This window comes from Peromyscus maniculatus, chromosome 9, assembly GCF_049852395.1.
Source record: "Peromyscus maniculatus bairdii isolate BWxNUB_F1_BW_parent chromosome 9, HU_Pman_BW_mat_3.1, whole genome shotgun sequence".
NCBI lineage: Eukaryota > Metazoa > Chordata > Mammalia > Rodentia > Cricetidae > Peromyscus > Peromyscus maniculatus.
In genome coordinates, this window is record NC_134860.1 from 46,990,550 (window position 1) to 47,009,359 (window position 18,810).

At 42.5% G+C, this 18,810-nt stretch overlaps 1 long non-coding RNA gene across 1 annotated transcript; it reads right to left on the reverse strand.

Moving 5' to 3' along the window:
- Positions 1-17,774: 17,774 nt before the first annotated feature.
- LOC143267358 (uncharacterized) lies at positions 17,775-18,727 on the reverse strand. Its single transcript, XR_013042365.1, has 2 exons — positions 18,322-18,727; positions 17,775-17,902 (listed from the first exon to the last, which is right to left on the reverse strand). It is a non-coding gene; the product is annotated as an uncharacterized LOC143267358 (long non-coding RNA).
- Positions 18,728-18,810: the final 83 nt, after the last annotated feature.

Here is an 18,810-nt window from a genome sequence, read left to right on the forward strand (position 1 = left end):
TGCCAACAACCCCTACTGTAGCTGGAAGTTTCTCCCGTCCCACCCAGCTCCATTGTCCCGTGTTTCTCTGGTCCCATGGTCCTGCAGCTGCTTATAAAATAATCATTCAGAGGCTTAATATTAATTGCAAATTATATGGCCTATGGCTCAGGCTTCTTACTAGCTAGCTCTTAGAACATAACTCAACCCATAACTATTAATCTATGTATCGCCACGTGTTCCGGGGTTTTACCTGAGTCCCGTTAAAGGTTGTTCCTTGGAGGGTGGTTTGGCATCTCACCCACCTACCCCCAACTCTTCTTTCTCCTCTCATTATCTCTCTTGGATTTTCCTGCCTGGCTCCATCCTGCCCTGCCATAGGCCAATACAGCTTTATTTACTAACCAATGGGAAAAGCATATATTCACAGTGTACAGAAAGACATCCCACAGCACCTTACTTGAAGTGTGCTCTCGCAGAACTGGACAGCACACTGGACAAAGTACTTGAGATTTACTGGGCATGCCCCGTGCATCCTATTGATAAGCTGTTGTTTTTCTTACTTCCTACTCATTCTCTTCTACTGAAATCTAGGGATGCTGTGGGATAATGCCGGACACTAGCGCCAACATGCTGAGGGAAGTTGATGTGAAGGTAGCTATGTGGCCACAGCAGCAGAGTCTAGACTGGTAGTCTCTGCACTCTGGATACCGGTACAGCTAGTCGGGCAAATGGTGACCATTCCTCTTCTACAGTGGGAGTCATGCATTTCCATGAACTTGTTTCTGGAAAAAACTTTTTACTACATTTATTTATTTATGGTGGGCCTGGTCTACACGTGCCACAGTGTGTGAATGGAGGTGGAGGACAACTTGAGGAGTCAGTTCACTCCCCCACCATGTGGGCTCTGGGTAATGAACTCAGGTAGTCAGGTTTGGTGGCAAGTAGCTACCAGTTCACTGGCCCATACTATGGAAAGGCAAAACATGTTGTGTTCTATGTTTAAAACTATTATTTGATGAAATATATTTCAAAGTATTAATTCTTAATGATACAATCAGAAAAATACATTTTTAGCAAATAACCAAATTATGTTAAATTTATTCTTTATGCATATGTACATTTATAAATTGCAACAATCCTGCCTTGGCTCTACAGCACTGTCTATAGGTCCCAAACTGGTTTTCTTCTCAGTGTTTGAAAGGATGCTATAGTTACAGTCAGATCTAAAAGGTCATTTTCAGACTTCCCCTTCTGAAAGCTATGTAGGGCTCTATGTAGAGATCACATGAAGCATGGTATATAGTCTAGAAATCTGACACAGGGGAATGTCACCTTTGTTGTGGAATAAACTTTTTGTACACTGTGAGTATTTGTCACTCAGATTGGTTTAATAAAAAGCTGAATGGCCAATAGCTAGGCAGGATTATTATTTTTGCAGGGCAGAGAGAACACTGAGAAGAAAAAAGGCAGAGTTGCTAGGAGATGCCATGAGACACAGAGTAAGCAGGATGGGAAGTATGTAGATGAGGTAAATGAGCCTCAGGGTAGCACATAGAAGAATAGAAATGGGTTAAGTTATAAGAGCTAGCTAAAAACAAGCCTAAGCTATTGCCTGAGCTTTCCTAATTAATAAGAAGTCTCCTTGTGATTATTTGGGAGCTGGCAGGCAGGACAGAAAAGTGTGCCTAACACACCCTCCCCCTGAGTATGGCAACTCTGAGATAAGAAAGCCTTGAGCACACCGTCTGTATCTGTGAGTCCCTGAGTCCTTACGGCTGTTGGTTTCCATGGCATTTGCCAAGTGGCATCCAGTGGTGTTTTTTACACAATCCAGTTTGACACAGTATATTAGTAATGGGTTGCAGGCTGGGTTGTATGTCCCAGGACTAAAGTCTACCAATGCCACCCATCCAGGATAATAAACATTCTCTAGGAGAACCAACAATCTCTAATGAGCAACACTTAGTGCTTATTTTGTACCAAACACTATATTAGGTTCTGAGACTATAAAAAGCAGACAAACACAATGCCAGTCCTCAAGGACTTTATAGTAAAAGGAGAGAAACAAAAACAAAATCTTGGCCTTTCTTCACTGTGGATTTTCATATGTTTTAACTACACTCAGATGAAATGTGGCCCTGTTAGCATGGGCCCCTGGAGAGAAAGGGGTCATCTGCAGTAAGACAGTGTTGGAAACCTCTGTATTTCTTATCTGTTTGCCTTTGTTAGATGGTCAGGTGGGGGTTGGCTATTATACAATTTTATGTAATAAGCATATCTGTAAACAACTTCCATTGTTTTATGAATAATAGCATCTCTTACACTCTTTTAAAATCACAAAACAAGCTCTTTGGACAGTTTCGTTCATGCTGAAACTCACAGTTGCCTTTCCCTTGTGAAGATCCACAAGGCATAACATACAAGCACATCTCACAGTGATGGATTCCTTGTCAAGATCCGCAAGGCATAGCACCCAAGCACTTCTCACAGTGATGGAGATCTCTCTGTGAGACCACACAGGTGTCTGTAATCCATAAGATAGCAGGCAGTCCATCATCATGACTCTGGGCAGTTGTTTTCCTCCAACTCATCTGGGATTACAGATGTGTGTCCTTGTGGTGATGGCTAGATAATAAAATGCACCATTCTCACCCTCAGTCAGTATATAATTCAGTGACATCAGACTCAAACTACTCTGTCTCCGTCACTGTTATCCATTTCCCCATGATCTTCATCATCTCAAACAGAAACTATGCCATGGGGGATAGTTTCACTTTCTTCCTTAGCCCCTGGTAACCATGATCATAATTTCTGTCACTACCACTTAGATTTTTGTAGATACTTCAAGTAAGTGAAATCTTATGACATTTGGCCTTTGGTGTATGACTAAATTTTAATGAACACAATATTTTTAAGTTTCATGCATGTTGTAGCATGTATTGGAACTTCAATCTTTTAAAAGGCCCAGGAGTACTCCATTGTATGTTTAAATAATTTGTTGTTTGTCCATCTACGTGTTGATCAGTTGCTTCTACCTTTTGGCTATCGTCAATAATGATGCTATTGTTTTGTTTGTTTTTTTTTTTTTTGTACATCACACTTGGCACTGCTCTTCACTGTTCCTTCCTTCTAAAGGCCCAGGAATTTGATGAGTGCTTACATCAACTACCTAATGGTTTACGTCACTTTTGCCTTGAGTTTGTGGGTACACTGAGGTACCTGTGGAGTTAGAGACTTGAGCTAAAAAAAAAAAAATTTAAAAAAAGGCACTGATATGGTGCTTCTAGGCTGAAAAAACTCTTCATTCATAGAACTGACACACAATGTCAGTGTGTTCAAGAAAAGAATAAAAAGAATATATCAACAGCCCTGGCATTGGTGGTGCACGCCTTTAATCCCAGCACTCGGGAGGCAGAGCCAGGCGGATCTCTGAGTTCAAGGCCAGCATGGTCTACAGAGCAAGATCCAGGACAGGCTCCAAAGCTACACAGAGAAACTCTGTCACACAAAAAAAAGTATCAACAATCAAAACTGACTTGTAGACAAGTATAGGAAGAAGTAGACTTTGATGTTGGAGAGCTGTGAAAAGCAGACCATAAAGAGCAAGGCTGTGGAGTAGACTTCTCCACTGTTGAGGTGACCACAGCAAACTGCTGGAAGACAGTTCAGTGTTGTTTTAAGTTAGCACACAAAGGAGTGGGGTTCATTATGGCATTTCTCACACGTGTGTTTCATACACACTTTATTATAATGCAGCCTCCTCTCCCACTACCCTTTCCTTCCCTGCCTGTCCTCTCTTATTGGTTCCCTTCTTCACCCAAATACCTCTCCTTCTGCCTTCATGACACAGATATTCTATTATCTTCTTTTCCACCTCAGCCACATCTCCTTTCTCATAGTCCCCTGTCTAGTTTACACACACACACACACACACACACACACACACACACACACACACACGAGTTAAATATAGGTTCTGCATATGAAAAAATGTGCTATTTGTCTGAGTCTGACTTATTTTACTCACAGTGATGTCCAGTTCCAATATTTTGAAATTGTCATGATTTCATTTTTCTTTACAGTTGAATAAAATGCCACCACATAACACATATTTATGAAATAAAAAATCTAAGTTATAAATGTAAAACAATGTTCTATCCAGGTTTGGTGGCACATGTCAGTAATCTCAGCACTCAGAGACCGAGAGAGGAGGACAGGGAATTCCAGGCCATCTTGAGCTATATAGTGAGACACTGTCCTCCTACTCCATAAAAATGAGTCTTTCTCCATAACCTTCATGCCCACCCACATATGTTCTGTAGACCCCAGAGCTTTCTTACTCACAGTTCAACTCAATAATAAGTTATCCAGGTGTTTGTCGAATAAATGTTTCTCTCCTTGAAGCAAATGTAGGACAAGGTTTGTGTTTCCTTTAGTGTACACACACACACACACACACACACACACACACGCACACGCACACGCACACGCACACGCACACGCACACACTTGTAAATTTGGTCTGTATGGTCCTCTCAGAACTGGAGATTAAATGTCAGAACATGAAAAGATGAAGCTGCCAACTGTAAGTAACTCATCAAGACAAACTTGCATTATCATCTAGTTAAACAGACAGTCTAGTAAAAATCCTTTCCACTTATTTGTCTGCTCTCCTTGCCCAATGGAATTCAAGTTTGCTCAAGTGCCTAATAGATATGATAGAAAGGTTTTCAGATGCTGGGAAAGGATCTGTGTAGAAACGTGAACAAGCATGTAAATGATAAAACCCAAAATCTAGGTGGAATAATGCAAAGCTAATAGTTTTTCTCTTCTTTTTTTCAGTGCTGAGGATGGAGCCTAGGGCCTCATTCAGGCAAAGCAATTGCTCTACCATTGAGTTACATTCCCAACTTATAGTATGGCTAATAGTATTCTTAATGACACATTTGCTTCCCACTCAGACACTCTAAGCAACCGTGAAAATGTGAGGAGTCTCGCGGAAAGAACAGAAGACTTCAGCATGTGCCTCGTCTGTTCTCTGAAAGTAGCAAGGGACAGTTCTACAAACTGAACTGTGGTCTTTTCCTTTCTAATTTCAGTTTTCTTTCTTCCCCAAATAGAGACTATTTGAGGGTATGGAGGTGACCTGACAGAACTGTCTTTCACTGAACGTCATATTGTCCATGGTAGACATAAGCCTTGTTAAAGCAACTTCCCCAAAAGCGCTGCATAGTTCGTTTGTCCTCTTGGAAAACTCATCCCTTATTAAAACAGTGCTACTTGAGATCCTGTCAACAGACATTTTGGACGCTGAGGCTCCTTAATGAAGGCTCTTATGGACAGAGCAAGGGTCTCTCAAAATGGAGGAGCGAGTAGGTGTGGTTTTCTACATAGGTCCCATAAGTCACTCTTTGCACACTCATTAAGTTGTTACAGTTATGGGCTGGGGATGAGGTTCAGATGATAATGTGCTTACCTAGCATGCATAAAGCCCTGGTTTCAATCCCCATCATGGCATAAATGGGGAGTAGTGGCACACACCAGTAATGTTTGCAGGACAGAAGCAGGAGGGTCAAATACTCAAGGTCATTCTTAGCAACAATTCACAGACAAGTCCAGCCTACAATAAATATGGACCTCTCTCTCTCTCTCTCTCTCTCTCTCTCTCTCTCTCTATATATATATATATATATATATATATATATATATATATATATACATATATATACATATATGTGTGTGTGTAATATATTATGTATGTTATATATTATTTATATATATTATATATTGTGCATATGTGTGTGTATATCTGCTGCTAATTTCCCATTCCTTCTCTTTAGGAACTTAAGAAAGGCCAAGTGTATCTTAAAAAAAATGGCAGCTGGGTGTGGCTTAATCACATGCCTTTAATCATGGCACTCAGAAGGCAGAGGCAGGCAGATTTCTGTGAGTTGGAGACCAGCCTGTACAGAGTGAGTTCCAGGACAGCCAGAGCTATATAGAGAAACCCTGTCTGGAAAAACCAAACCAAACCAAACCAAAAAAAAGTGTGTGGGTGGGGAAAATAGCTCTAATCTGAATTGATTGTCTCATAGCCCGTGCTAATCTCCCCTTCTTCCTCCAGCTGGATTCTTACCTGTATCCTGTATTCTGATGGCTGGACCTTAACTTTCTTTAGGGATTCTCAAGGTTGTCTTGTAGAAGAGAAAATGCCTAACCAAAGCTTACCTTGAACCGGACACTGCCACAAGCATTTTCTGACTTAAGTTTCTAACCTTTCCATGATGGAATGATGGGTTTTCACCATAAAACTGCATTATTCAAATGAGGAACATAAGGCACAGAGTGGGTCAGAAGAAACAGGCTCTATGCCCACAGTAAGTTATGGTAGAAACTGAGGATCCAAACCCACAATTAGCTACAGTGCTACGCTGCTCTTTAGTACCAGGACTTGGTCATTGAATCTTACGACGTTCTTCTATCAATATTATCAGAATGACGCCTGCTTCTACTCCCCCCATCTCCCTATGCTCCTTGCCATAGAAACCCCAAATCTGTTTAGATAGGGTGCATGGAAGCTGGTACTGCATCTGCAAGTCAACATCCAGAAGGGGCTTTTCATGCTCAGGAGTGTTATCGCCTGGAACTTGCCATTTTCTCATGACCATCTTTTCTAGATATTTTACTTAAGTGTCAGGAAACTCTCAGGAGGTGGCTAAAAGACCATACACTTTTTCTTCACCAAATCATTGGGATATTTTCTTTCTTTAGTTATTTATTAAAAATAGCCTTGGGCCAGAGAGATGAATTACGGGTTAAGAGCCCGTACTGTTCTTCCAAAGGATCCGAGTTCAGTTCCCAGTACCCACATGGCAGTGCTCAACCACCTGTAACTCTAGTTACAGGAGATCTGATTCTCTTCTGCTGTCTGTCTACACCTGTACTCATGTGTACACACACACCCATAATTAGAAAAACAAAATGAATAAAAGAATAAAAGTCTTACTGGGCATGGTAGCACAGGTCTATAATCTCTGAATTAAGAAACTGAGGCAGGAGAGGAGCCTAGGCAACATAGTGAAACCCATCACAGAATAAATCAGACTACACACACACACACACACACACACACACACACACACACACACACACAGAGTTTTATTTTTATATGTATGTGATATTTTTTACCAAATCCTATAGAAAAGAAGAATTGTTCTATTTGCCTTCTATATCATATCTATCTCCTTGCTTTTCTAAAAATTGAAGCCAACAAATACAGTAGTCAAATAAAATATAGATTCAGTGGTTTTTCCCCTCAAGATTTATAAACAAGATCAGCACAATTCCAATCCAGAATTCATTATATGGATATCAATGCTAAATTTCCTTGCAAATTTACCTTTCTATAAATTAACAACAAGACAATACATATTAACAAGTCTGTAAGCATCTCCTATGGAAAAACTCACAGTCGATGAAAAACAATGACTTACGTTTCATCTTATGCAAACATTTTATTGCTGCGCAAGATTGCCCTCTTGTGTTTTCTCTAGCTAAATCATCATTTTTTACTGATTTAATGTTCTAACTTTTCTATCTAAAATTCATTGACTCCTAAATTAACTTTAAAACTAAATCACGAAAAATGACACAGATCAGTGTTATGACTTGTGAAATGAGGTTAACCCCCAACATCATTTATAAAATACTATGGCCTAATATTAAGGAGAACCAGAATCAAGGAGAAATAGTTATATACCTTATTTCCTGCTCCCCCCCAATAATGTCAAAGAATTTCAAGAGCCAGATACTAAGCCCCAATACTACCCAAGTGATGGAAGATGCAGTCAGTTAGCCTACCGGAGAGACTTTGCCTTAATATCTCCAGTCAGTTTCTCTCTTTGCTGTCTCAGTTACTATGTATAAAACATTCACATTTTTTATTAATTAAAAAAAATTCCTTGTGTATTCAGTGAGCCAAATTTTCTTTTCAATGTTGTCTAATTATTAAAGCAGGTAATCATACATTCCAGTAGAAATGTAAATTTGGTGCACATACATGCATCCATGTGTGCGTACATGCGCGCGCACATGGTCACTTGGGTTAAAACAGATGTGCCTTTTCTCTGGTTTAACTCTTGCCTACCCTTTAAGTCTCTGATACCATGTTGCTTTTCTTTGGAAGTCTCCACGGTCCGTGCTGCTGGCATTCTTCCTGGCACGGCTCTCCCTAGTGTAATTTGCTCTGGGTGTTGTTGAAATCTCTGTGGTGCTGGGGACAGAATCCAGGTTCTCATGCATTCAAGGATAGTAGTTTAGCACTAAACTGTATGTTGCACACCCCAGCCTCCCACCCTTAAGTCTCCTCTTCTCTTCTTCGTCCAGATTTTGGGCTTTGTGAGGGCAGAGCTAAGTTTTCCCTTTTCTCCTTGGCACCCGATAGTGCTCAGCAGGGAAGCAACAGTTGTTCATTCAATGTAACGGAGCAGCGAGTGAATAAATGAGATATCCTGATCATATTGAAATTAATACGAGAATCTTGTGATGATGGTGGTCCAGGGGATGCTAGGAGTATTGTGTCTGGTGTCAGTCTCTCAATTTTGTCCTATGTGTCTGTGTCTGTCTGTCTGTCTGTCTGTCTGTCTCTCTCTCTCTCTCTCTCTCTCTCTCTCTCTCTCTCTCCCTCTCTCTCTCTCTCCCTCTCTCTCTCTCTCACTACCCCACTCCTCTGTACTTTAAAATTGTTTTTCAAATGTTTTATGGGGGAGGGTCAATTTTGATATATTGATTTATCTCTAATACTTTAGAGACATCTCTAATAATAAGTGAATAAAATAGGATTTATTAATGATTACAAATAATCTCTAAAGACACAAGAAAATATTCACTTATTTTAATTAATATTAGCTACTTATTAATTGGTGTCCAACATATATTTAATTGTCTAATTAATGAATGAAAAGTATGCTCAGTGATTGAACTTGGGACTATTTTTTTTTTAATGTACACAATTTTGTTGTTGTTTGAGACCGGGTTTCTCTGTGTAGCCCTGGTTGTCCTGGACTTGCTCCACTAGGCCAGGCTGGTTTGAACTCAGATATCTACCTGCCTCTGCCTCCTGTGTGCTGAGATTAAAAGTGTGTGCCATCACCACCCAGCTATATACACAATTATATTCGCTGTGAATAAAGCCTGCTTCAGGTTCTCCTTTCCAAAAAATATTTTTTAAGTATACAAACTGCGTGATTTGAAATAAATTGATATAAAATATATTATGTATTTAATTAAGATATATGAAGTAGATGGCTGCGGTGGTGCACTCAGGAGGCAAGGCAGGTGGGTCTCTGTGAGTTTGAGGCCAGCCTGGTCTAATATAAGACCTATAATATAATTGTCTTTGAGGGCTATTCTGTGTAAAATGTTTTTTTTTCTTTAGAGTTTTTAGTGTTTTCTCTGAATGAGCATGTATTATGTTTGTTAAAGGGCCAAGAATTAAAAATCTTTATACCAGCATGAATGTCATGATAATTAACCAATTTGCAAATGTGTTTGTAACTCTAACTCATTTCCAAATGAGTTAGAAACTAGGCCAAAGGGATGCGTCAGGCTCTATGCAGCAGCTCCCACAGCTGGCCAGGAAAAGCCCCTCACCTGCTCTAGTTACCTCGACAAATCTAGGAAGTTGCTTTTCTTTTGCTTAACAATAGGTCCCAGTGATAAGCAAAACCGCTCTCCTCCAAAGCTCCTTGAAGTGCAAGAAGTCAGTGAGGATCAAAGGAACCATTAGCCACTCCCGGAACTTCAAAGGTTTCTCCGGTGGGAACCCTGAGAAGCAGCTGCCCCCGTCTGCTTTGGAGACTTCCATTACTGTGGAGAAACACAACATTACCTAGAAAAAAGGTCACTGCACCATTCTCTTTCTTCACGACAGTTGCATTGGCGGTTTTGAACACGTACCAAAATTGATGTGCAAATCAAAGTATGTATTAGGAGGAGAGACCCATCCACTCCAATGAGCATTGTAGTATTTTTTTTTTTCAGATGATTTGTGTTTTAATGCAACATTCAAGTCTACAAAGTCTTCTTAAGTTTTTCAGAGCCTTGGTCCCAGCCTTGAAAAATGTCCTTTAACTAAAACATTTCATGCAGGCTATGGTGACCTGAAGCCAAAATAATGCAGTCAACCATATAAACTGATGTTTTATTGTAAACATTGCCTCCAAATGTTCATTTTAATGATAAAATCTTATCTGTAAGTTATGATTTTAAGAAATGTTATCTTTTTTTAAAGATTTATTTATTTAGAAGAGGTCGTCAGATCTCATTTACAGATGGTTGTGAGCCACCATATGGGTGCTGGGAATTGAACTCAGGACCTCTGAAAGAGCAGCCAGTGTTCTTAACCTCTGAGCCATCTCTCCATCCCCAAGAAATGTTATCTTAAGTCCCAAGTATATCATCTATGTAATAAAAGAAAGTCCTATATAGTTAAACTTAGTTAAATATGTTCATACTAATAGAAAGCTACATTTTTTTTCTTTCAAGACAGGGTTTCTCTATGTAGCCCTGGCTGTCCTGGCACTCACTAGGTAGACTAGGCTGGCCTCAGACTCACAGAGATCTACCTGCTTCTGCCTCTCAAGTGCTGGGATTAAAAGCCTGCACCAGCACCGTCCAGCTGAGAGCTACATTCTTAAAAGATGTAACACAACTCAATCTTGTACCCACAACTTTAGAATAAATGCATTGCACAAAGCATTCCTACCCCTAAGAAATCTTTCATAGGGGCTAGAAATATGGCTTTGTGAGAGAGTACTTGCTGTTCTCAAAGAGGACCCGGGAGGGATTCAGTTCCCAGCACTCATGTGGTGGCTTACATAGGTCTCTAAACTCCAGCTTCAGGAGTTCTGGCACCCTCTTACAGCCTCCGGAGGCACTACATGCTCATGATGCACACACACCCATAAAAATAGATCATGTCTGATAAAAACTCTTTTCTAGAAGAAGTCACAGACAGACAAGCAAAGGGATGGTCCTAAGAAGTGCAAGCACAGACATCTGAAGCACACAGAGGCTGGTTCTTCATGGGCAAGTGTGTATGCCGTGTAGAACCGGGAGGAGCGGACTAGAGGTTAGAAATGGTTCCGGGCACAGGTGACGGTATCTTGAGCACAGCCACGGGGTCTGGAAATCGCGAGGCACATTTTGGGAACTTCAAACAATTCATCTCTAAAGTCACTCATTCATTAAAAACAATCACCATTAGTTGACTATTTTGAGTTGAATTTATTACTAGGAGAAGAAAATAATGGAAAATGTACTAATGTACCAAGAGGGGAAAAAATGTCCTGAAGGGCATGGCAGGAAGAAATGCCACAGAGGAGCGAAGTGACAGGAGCACTAAGGAGGCCAAAGGTCCAGCTTTGGGAACACAGCAGGGAACTATTGCCGCAGGGCAGAGAGGAGGAGAGAGACACCATCACATTAGTTGAAGGATGAGCCTGCACTCAAGTGGGGCAGGAGCTGTAGTGTGGATTCTTTTGTGATGAAAGGCCATGGGGACAGCACAGAGAAGGGAGAGTTTGCAATGGAGCGTGTTTTTCAACTCCGAGGCTCCATTCCCAGCCGGGGCACGTGGAACATCCAGGGGGCAACCATGACCGTGAAGGTCCAGAGCCCCTGAAACAGGCTGCGGGAGTCTCTTGGGTGAAGGGAGGTGTGAGCCATGGAGAACTCTGGACTGGGGGCAACAGGTGAGGGTGAGTTCAGATACCGTTTGTTGGATTGGGTGGTGTGGGGGGACCAGCCCCCACATTTATTTACCCCAGGGACTCTTGAGGAATGAGGGCTAAGACTTAGCTAGAAATAAAGAGAGAGAAACGCAGGATAGCCTGGATCCTTATCCACCCACCTGAGCTTTACTCCAAAGGTCTCTTTATAACAATGCCAAGGGGTGGCGCAAAAGACCTCCCGCTTGCTAGTTAGACCCATACAAACCCCTGGTACCCAGGCCCGTGGTCCAATCAATCTCTTATGCAGTCCTGCTGGGTACAGCCACTGGGAAACCTAGTGGGCTCCAACAGAGTGGCAAGCACAGCTAAGAAATAGTTCACTTTCTTAGTGAAACGGCAGCAGTCGCCCGTGCGAGCATGCTAAGCCAGCAGTGATTCAGCTTGGTCGGATTGAGCCTGGCCCCAGAAAGTCTATGAAGTATCTATCAACAGCTAAGGGCACAGCTAACTTGGGGACCAATAATTTTCCACAGCTTTCAAAAGAAAGGAAGGTAGTTCTCCCCAAGGCCTCTTACCAGCCCTGCATTCAGGTCTGTAGGGTGGTTATGAAATTAGAACAGGGTAGGAAGTAATGGGAAGAGCGCTGTTTGACCATAACCCTGTCTGCTTCGGAGGCCTCTGGTCTGTGCCTGCAGTTGAGACCGCCAATTACTGTTCTCAAAAGAAGGCAAGAGGTTAAAGAACAGACCACCACCCCAAGCCCTCCATTCAAAGGAAGAATCTACATTAATTAAAGCATTTTAAACTGGGAAACTTGGTGTACCAGGTTAGGGAATAAAATTACTGTTTTACTAATATTCATCCTTCGGCTAAATCATAACAGCCCTCAGATTTGAGATATGTCCATTCTTTCCACTATAATGAAAAAAGTTAAGGACACACACATCCAGCACTTTATGTATAATAGATAAGATTAGTAGGATTAAGAACCACATGACATGTAAAATAAAACTACACAAATACTTAAATTATTCAGTGTTTGTGCCTATGGCACATCGTGTCATCCTGCTGAGTTAAGGGAACTGAAAGCATCTTTTCATTATTAATGTCTTCATTCCCACGGTTGCCATGCAGGTCCGTAACGCAGATCAGTTTCTCCGCTAAACCTAGACAAAAAGAGAAAAATGTCTTGCTGATAGCGAGACTTGGAAAAGAACTTTTCTTCTTCGGGGGAAATTCCGCCAAGTTGCTTTAAGATGTTGTTTTGAAATTGCTGTTGGTCTTTTTAACTGGTTTAATGAGGAGAGTGTTTTTCTTCTAAGAGTTAAGATGTGCCCTTTTGTTATTCAAAAGAGAACAACAAGCAGTTGTGTTGTTTTTTTCAAGTGGCTATTGCATCATAGAATATTACAAAGCAGCAAAAATACCAATTACCCAGATAGAGGAGTAGCTGTATCACTCCCCTGCTCCGAGGCCATTTCTTTTCCTGTGAAGTCTTTGCTCACAGAGGTAGCTTTCTTTGTAGAATCTCACAGCAGGCAGATATGCCTGCAGCATTGTAGTGAATTAGTTCTATTCCTGTGTTACAACAACATTATCCCCATGTCAAGTGAAAAGTAAAAAAAGGGAAACTATTTCCTAAGTAGAAAAGTGACTTCCAAGAGAGGTCATCTGACCCAGGAGGTCATTACTGAGATTTTAATACTGGATTACAAAGAGAACTCATTGGTGCTCAGGTGTCAGAGACATTTCTGGCGATTGTAAAGGAAGCCAGAATTTACTTTGTTACTGTAAGAATTCAAGACGGCTGAAGGATTGTGTCAAAAAAGCTTAAGATTCCTTTCTGTGTCAGCTGGGAAATACAAAATAACAGCCTCCTGGCTTTAAGGAGGGCTTCGCATTCTGAAAAAATGAAAACAAAAGCAAAACAAAACAAAAAAACCAAACCTCACTTTTTTGTAACATTTGTGTGTGTGTGTGTGTGTGTGTGTATGTGTGTGTGTGTGTGTGTGTGTGTGTGATGAGGGAAGAAGATATGCCTGTCACAGCTCCTGTTTGGAGGTCAGAGGACAACTGATGAACTGATGGGAGTTGTCTCAGTCCCTCCTCGACTCATGGCCCTGAGATTGAGTCAGGTCATCAGCTTAGTGGTGACCTCCTAGACCCTATGGACCTTCTCCCTGAACCACAATTCTGATTTATTTATTTTTGAAAATAACTTTTTGAGAAACAATATCCAATCAGCCCTTCAATGTGACCAAATTCATTGTCAACTAACAATACAGAAAAACCTTTAAGACAAGTTGCCCCTCTTTATTACACTGGGGTTATGTGTGTTTTAAGAGACAGCTGTATTCCAAAGAGAAAAGATAAGCCACATTATTCTAAGTGAGAATTTCCCTTAAACAGTTCTCTGAGGATTGTGTGAAGCCATTTGGGTATTGTTCCTTCATGATTTGAACAGATCATGTTCCTTTGGCCCAATTCCCAGATAATGCTTAGGAACTATGTATTTTGAAACGTGTGTGTGTGTGTGTGTGTGTGTGTGTGTGTGTGTGTGTGTGTGTAGCTAGAGTTTTCCTGCCTTGCCCACAGTCAGGACAAATCTTTGTCACCCACCAGTCCCACAGCCGCTCAGACCCAACCAAGTAAACACAGAGACTTATATTGCTTACAAACTGTATGGCCGTGGCAGGCTTCTTGCTAACTGTTCTTATATCTTAAATTAACCCATTTCTATAAAACTATACCTTACCACGTGGCTCATGGCTTACCGGCATCTTCACATGCGGCTTGTCATGGTGGCAGCTGGCAGTGTCTCTGACTCAGCCTTCTACTTCCCAGAATTCTTCTCCTCTGTGTCCCGCCTATACTTCCTCCTGCCTGACTACTGGCCAGTGTTTTATTTACTAACCAATCAGAGCAACACATTTGCCATACAGAACATCCCACAGCATATATATATATATATATATATATATATATATGTACTGAACTTTTTAAGATTTGTTTATGTGTATGGGTGTTTTGCTTGCATGTATGTATGTATGTGTACCATGTGCATGCCTGGTACCTATGGAGTTCAGAAGGTGGCATCAGATTCCCTAGAATGAGTTATGGATTGTTGGGAGCCACCATGTGAGTTTGGGGAACCAAATTGGGTCCTTTGTAAGACCAACAAGTGCTCTTAACCACATATAACCATCTTATGCTCTTAACACACACAAAACCACATATAACCATCTCTCCAGGCCCCTATATATGTTTGTTTGTGTGATAGACTCTCACTGTGTAGCCCAGGCTGACTCAAGCTCGTAATTCTCTCCCCCAGACTTCAGAAAACTGTCATTATGGGTGGTCAACACTATACCTGGCCTGAAAAATGTCTATCTTTAAACAATGTATTCATATATTTGAAAATATGATTGCTGTGATGATTGTATTGTTTTTTCGAAGCAAGGTCTCACCATGTGGCCCAGGCTTAACTTGAACTTGCTGTGTAGCAAAGGCTGGCTTTGAACTTACAACATTCCTACCTCAACCTCTCAAACGCTAGGATTATATGTATATGCCACTAGGCCTGGGTTTGGAAATTTTTATTTTTGTGTTTTTTGAAGAGGAGAGACAGGATTATGCCACACTTATGTGTCTTACTTTCCTTTCCTATAAGGTATCAGGAGGGGATACGCCTTTGTGTTTGAGATAGAGTCTCCTGAGGTAGTCCTGTCTATCCTGGAACTCCACGTATAAACTAAGTTGGCCTTGAACTTGTGGCAATTCCCCTGTTTCTATCTTTTGAGTGCTGAGATTACGGGTGTGGCTCACTAGCTTGGCTTTAGGAAACCTTTCCATGTAAATGTCTATGGCAACTCAAATGGCCTGTCCTAGTGAGGGTTTCTATTGCTGCAATGAAACACTATGACCAAAAGCAAGTTCAGGAGGAAAGGAATTATTCAGCTTACACGTCCACATTGTAGTCCATCATTGAAGGAAGTCAAGACAGGAACTCAAGCAAGGCAGGAACCCGGAGGCAGGCGCTGATGCAGAAGCCATGGAGGGGTGCTGCTTACTGGCCTCCTCAGCCTGTTTTCTTATAGAACCCAGGACCACCAGCCTAGGGATGGCACCATCCACAACAGGCTTGGCCCTCCCCCATCAGTCACTAATTAAGAAAATGCCTTACAGCTTGGTTTTGTTTGTTTTTGTTTTTCAAGACAGGGTTTCTCTGTGTAGCCCTGGCTGTCCTGGAACTCACTCTGTAGTCCAGGCTGGCCTCAAACTCACAGAGATCTTCTTTCCTCTGCCTCCCTACTGTCCAGCTATTGGAGCCCATGGAGGTTTCCTAGTGGCTTTACCCAGTAGGTCTGCATAAGAGGATGACTGGGTAATGGGCCTGGGTAGCAGGTGTTTGGAAGGGGCTACACTTGGTAATATCTAGCAGGGGGAGGTCTTTTTGCCCCGCCCCTTGGCATTGTTATAAAAAGCCCTTTTGAATAAAGTTCTGGGCTGGTGGGTTTTGATCCAGGCCCTCCCGAGGCTATCCTGTGTTTCTGTCTTCCCTCTTGTCACCTAGGTATCTCTTTCTATCTAAATATTTCCCACTTCTCCCTGCTCAAGAGTGCCCTGGTCATAAGAGTGGGGGATGATCCCCCACATCTGGCACAACTGACCCTGTCTCAACTTGACATAAAAAATACATCACCATTAAGCCACACCTTTGCTTACTTATCCCCAAGATCTCAACATTAAAAAAATAAATAACTTTAAAAATCCCACAGTCTTTGCAAATTCAAACACACTAAAATTTCAGTCCCTTAAAAAAATATCCAATCTATTTTAAAATCCAAATTTTTCTGTAAACCTCCAAAACCTCTTTCTCTCTTTTTAAGTTTAGAGTCAACTGTGGACTCCTCTAAAATCAAAAATAAGCTAAGCGCTTTATTGCTTCAAAGAGGGAAGAAGCAGGGCACAGTCACAGTTTGAACTGTGCAAAAACCAAATTCCCAACAGTGTAAACAACACAATGTCCAATGTCTGGGGCCCTCATTTTCTGGGCTCCTCTAAAGGACTTGGATCATTTTCCTGGCTCTGTCCTCTGCAACACACACAGCTTGTCTTCTAGGCTCCAAACGGCTTCGCTCCACAGCTACTGCTGCTCTTGGTGGTCATCTCCAAAATGCTGGGGTCTTCTACTGTATCTGGGCTGCATTTTCACCGATAGCTTCTCCCTAGGCTCTCCTCGTGGTGCCAAGATGCAAAGTCTCTGCAGGACCCTCCAATCCTGGGTCTTCAACTGCTACTGGGGCTGCACCTTCACCAACGGCTTCTCACAGTGCCGAGCCTCAGCTGCTCTCCATGACCCCTTCACGCCTTCAAAACTTCAAAACCATTCAGCTGTCATTACAACCTTGGCCCCCTCTAAAACACTGCTTCTGGGTGCTCTCAGGGAAACACTCCCCAGAAGCTTTTACCTCAATGATACTGGTCTCTTAATCACTGATAATTTCTCAGCTCCAGGTGACCAGAATGGAGTACTTTAGTAGTTTCTGGGGTCTTGTTAATCACAGCTGATTCTTCAGCCCCAGCTAACGGGAACCACAAATTCTTAATTCCAATGGCCTGGTCGAGTCACAAGCCAGGCCTTCGCCATCTGCACTGCTCTCAACATTCTTATCAAGCAGCTACAGAGGAGTTCACTGCGCTCTCAAGACTCAAGGACATTTTTAGTCTAAAGTTCCAAAGTCCTCCTCCAGTCCTCCCCCAAGACAACATGGTCAGGTCTGTCACAGCAATACCCCACCCATCCTGGCACAAACTTGTCTTAGGGTTTCTATTGCTGTGCTCAAACACCATACCTATGGCAGTTTGAAAGAAAATGGCCCCCAAAGGGAGTGGCACTAAAATGGAAGATGTGGCCTTGTTGGAGAAGTGTGTCACTGTGGAGGTAGGCTTTGAGGTCTCATATATGCCAACATCTTCTGTCACAGAAGCCTATCCCTGAAAACATTAATTGTGGGCACACCCGCCTAGCTCTATAAACCAGTCTAAATAAATAAAAACTATTTTAATACATTTTATTATTTTTTTTAAACATACATGGGTGTTTTGCCTGTATGTGTGCTTGTCTGTGCACCATGTGCATTCCTGAAGTCCTTGGAGGCCAGAAGAGCTTGTAGCATCCCTTGGACCTGTAATTACAGACTGTTGTGAACTGCCATATGGGTGCTGGGAACCTAACCCCAGGAGCAAGTGTTCCTACCAGCTAACTCATCTCGCCAGCCCCTACAAACAACTTAAAACAAAAACAAAATAACTTGATTAGTATGCATGTGAGTTATTTACACAACTTTTGTGCCCCTGAGCTCAGCTAGGCAGCAAACTACCAGCTGTGGACTAGAGCAGACGGAGGTAAGCCACATGCTCAAATGCATGCTGAGGCTCTAGTCTTCTACACCTGCTTAGCACGCATGTCACACGAGTGGATCCCGTGAACTCTTTCTCGGTGCTTCTCAACCTAACACATTTACAATCACAAATTAGCAATGTGCTTCTTAGCCGCCACCATCTCTGCCACTCTCCCCCAGGGGTGCCCGTAGCAGGCCAGCACCTGTTAGTCATCTATGCCTCCAGTCTTCGGGATGGAGGAATAGGGCAAAAGGGACTTTGTAAGTCCCAACGGGATAATGAAGTTCTTTCCCATTGCAAAATGCTATCTCCACAGCTCAGTGCTTTTAAATTCCCTCTTTTTCGCCGTGCAGTCGGGGACTTGCTACCTTCCGCAGCGGCTGCTCCCTGCCCCACGCGCCAGGTCAGAGCAAAAGTTGAAACCGTGCGGCTGCGAAACGGCTCTGGAGATGGGCGGTCGATAGCCACAAGCCGCCGCAGCAGTCCCAGGGGCCGGGCCGGGCCAGCCCAGCCCTGCCCTGCCCTGGAGGCTGCCCGGCGACTTCCGGGGCCAAGAACCCTAGGCTAGCGCCACACCCCCCCGGCGCGCGGCCTCCCGGAAGCCCTCCGGAGACACCTCGGGCCCCGCCCCTGCCCAGGTCACCTCCCTCCACGCCCCTTTTTTCTGGCCCGGCAGCCGGCAGGCAGGGAA